The following is a 2,900-nucleotide window of genomic DNA, read 5'->3' as shown; positions in this document are numbered from 1 at the left end:
GGGATGCATGGCTGCCTTAATGGTTCTGTGAGAGGAAAACCTACGAAGTTTTGTAGAAATACTCAAGAGATGGGCGAAAGTGACTTCTGTACTGTGATGTGAGGTAAGCACACAGAGAGAGGACTGCCAGGAAAACCTGACGTGGGAGGTTAGTGCCTTAATAGAGCTGTCTGCCCCTGGCACAGGGCTGTGTGTAATATAATCGGTGTCAGTGGTAAAGTGATTTCCTTGCTCAACCCTTCCCTGCTTCTCTCAGTTTCTGAGCACTGAGCCAAACTCTATTTCTCAGTCCCCCGAAGACAGCAGTGCTCTGACAAAGAACAGGCTTTGTCCCTGGGATTTGAACTCGTGACATTGATTTAACCTTGATGGGACAGAGGAGCATCAGTTTTGCTGTCTCTTTCCCAGGAAGGCAGGCAGTGTTTATACTTCAGCCTTGCACTTGAGAGCTTCAGCAATCTCTTAATTATCACTAGGGCTCTGGGAACACAGCTGCTGGTGGCTGCTTAGGGAATGCACAGAATTGCTGCATCCCTTCTTGCCAGGGGCATGTTCCATTCCTGCGCCTCTTTTCCAGTATCAGAACTGGGTTGGCTCTCAGAGGATGACTGGTACAGCTACAGGCCACCTCTCACCAAAGGCTCTGAAACTGGGATCCTCAGGCTGAAAGGAGAAATTACAGCAAACCTCTTCTGAAAGTAGAGCTATATTCACAAATGAAATACAGGAATTGAAAGTGATGTTTTAAATAGGACTTGGAGTTAAACTATTATGAAGCATTAAATGTGCTGCCCTTTCAAAAGCAGTATTTTCTGCAATGATTTCCTTTAAAGCTTCATTTTTACAAACTCTGGCACTAGTGATACAGGTGAGAGAGGTGCCAGCTTGACCTAATTTTACAAGCACAGAGGACTGGGATTTGAGAAGTAACAAAAGGAGGCAGGTAGGGGACTCCTGGAAGAAATTACTGAATTCATTGCAGAAAAAGATTGTTGTAAAAAATGGGACTTTTGTGTATAATTTAATATTATTACATGTGCCTTTGGGGTAGGTAGGATTGCCATTGCTTTACAAATAATCAGAGTGTGTTTCTTTGCAAAAATATCTGCTCATTTGCACTGTCCAAGTGCTGCCAAGCCAGGAGCCAAAAATCCCAGCTTTGTTCAAGTCTGCCTTCTCTCTAGAGTATCACTTCTCATGTACTTTTTAAGCACCTAGCTCGTCTTTGTGGAAAAAAAAGTATTTTCTGATTGTCAGAATTCTTAATGCCATTTGAAATGTATTAGGCCACAGTGCTATGGATCTTTCTGTATGCACAGAAGTGTGCAAGAAGTGTTGGGGCCAGACATGCACAGGTAACTCTGTAGTCAAGCAGCAGTTTAAATATTGGTAATTTCTGAAGTGTTTCCTATGTGATAATTGTAGTCCATACACAGAGTCTGTCCTAAACTACATGTGTGCCCAGAGACCTATTGATGGGTTTACAGTTTGGATGTACAGAGTGTTCAAGAAAATACTCACTACCTCTCTGGCCATTAGTTATGAATGTAAATAACAGAAGTCTTTGTTGTGCTATGCTAGAAGGAACACGAGGACAAAATATTGCTTGAAAAGAAGGCACTAAGTAATGTAGTAGTAGTTAGCTTAACTGCTGTCAGCTGTTTGTGACTAGAATCTGAAATTAAACAGAGCATATCTTGCCAGTCTTGAATCCTGTTGCTTCTCTGAGTCTCTTGGGTTAGACTCTTTAGAAGTATTTACATGTCTAGAGAAGTAGATAAGCACTTGGTGGGGTGTTCAAAAGCATCCAGGTCTCTAGTACCTCGTGGGTTACTTAAGGTGGTGTGGGGGTGTGTGTATGTGCCTGTGTGTGCACTTAAAAGCTGTTGATAGTTCTATTATTTTGAAGCTAAATTACATAAAATTTAATGGGAAGTAACATTCCATCCCAGTCTGCTGAGCCACTGAGTTATTTCACAAATAGTGGTATGCTTGTATCTTCTTATATTTTTTCTTTTATTCTTGTTTTCCCTCACTTGCTTGTATTTGTTGAAGGAAAGGGGAAAGTTGTTAATCCTTGTACCTTCTGGCCTTCATGGAAGAGATTATCCTTTGACACATATCAGCTGTTCTAAAGGCATGATGTTATGTATCATATTCATTGCTAAGACAACAATTTTGCAAATTCCAGCTTAGCATAGTTTTGTCGCTGAGCTTTGACAGGTTTCCATTTAAGAAAGAAAAGAAAAAAACTGAATGTGGCTGAAAAAGTGAGTGAACTAAGGAAAATTTTATAAAATATTGTCCTTATGTTTCTGCTAATTGTCCACTGATCCCCAGTCAGCACAAGAGCAAGTTGTATATATTTACTTGTCTAATCTGTATTTTAAGTACAGTTAATCACTAACTGGATGTGATGTGCTTTATAATCCTTATGGAGGTTCTCAGTTTTGTGAACAATACTCCTGTGGAAAACTACTTTTGCAGAATCAGCACTGCACTGCATGTTGCAGTACCCTGTTAATGTCTTTAAATTTAGTGTTAGCAGAATTTATTCATTTAGGCCAGCATCTATTATTTAAAAAAAGGTGAATCCTGTAATTGCAGGGTCAGTTGAACTTACTGTAGTGTAAAATGAGTGATCACATGTTCCTTGCTTTGTGCACCATTTCAGGTGGCTTTGATGTAGTGTTTTCTGAAGTTTGGTTTTGAGGCAAAGATGTTCAGCTGGACAGCAGAGAGTTTATTCAATTCCTAATTGGGGTCACAAATGTCCCATATGGTCTTGTTCAACTTCCTGCTAATCAAATTAAATATTTGGTCCAAATGCAGATTTTTGTTAGTATTTCCTCTTTTGTAAAGTTGCACTAATTTAGAACCAGAACAATCCTCCACAGATC

This window comes from Acanthisitta chloris, unplaced genomic scaffold (assembly GCF_000695815.1).
Source record: "Acanthisitta chloris isolate BGI_N310 unplaced genomic scaffold, ASM69581v1 scaffold948, whole genome shotgun sequence".
NCBI lineage: Eukaryota > Metazoa > Chordata > Aves > Passeriformes > Acanthisittidae > Acanthisitta > Acanthisitta chloris.
This window is presented reverse-complemented; position numbering follows the sequence as displayed.